A 609-nucleotide genomic window follows, 5' to 3' on the forward strand; every position below is an offset into this window, starting at 1 on the left:
CCCTCATCCAGGGTAGGCTATGCTACCGAGCAGTAATGTAGCCAGGAATTTAAAAAGGGGGGTTTTGATTACCCAGCGGCGGGGGTCTGGGGGCCCACCCCCAGAAAAATTTGAAAAATTACTTTGAATTTGGTGCATTCTGAGAGCATTTTCAACAAAGTACGAATATTTCTGTAAAATGGTGCTGTCCGGTGGCATAGCAAAAGGATAAGATCATGTTTTCTTTGGCATTTTTCGGAAATAAAGCTAAGTCTCTATGTTTTCTTGTTGCTAATTCCTGGCTGAGATGTTTGAATGTTTGGTATTGGCAAAACTCACTTTTTTAATGCAATTTCGTTTAAAATTAGGCAATTTTGTTTAGACTGAAAGCATCATTCTCAATATCGTGACGTCACACGCGTGCCAAAGGGGTCGTTGTAACCCCCAAAACCTCCCCTTGGCTACGCACTGCTACCGAGCTACAAATAAAGCTACGCTCAATATAAGGTTAGTTTACATGTCTCACCTACTTAAGCCAAAGTAGACCTAAGCCTACGTTTTCTTTCACTTCACCTTATTATCCATTTATATCATTATCAATTCCCAGGCTTTTGTGATTTGCAGCTTAAA

Source organism: Aplidium turbinatum, chromosome 9 (genome assembly GCF_918807975.1).
Source record: "Aplidium turbinatum chromosome 9, kaAplTurb1.1, whole genome shotgun sequence".
Taxonomy (NCBI): domain Eukaryota; kingdom Metazoa; phylum Chordata; class Ascidiacea; order Aplousobranchia; family Polyclinidae; genus Aplidium; species Aplidium turbinatum.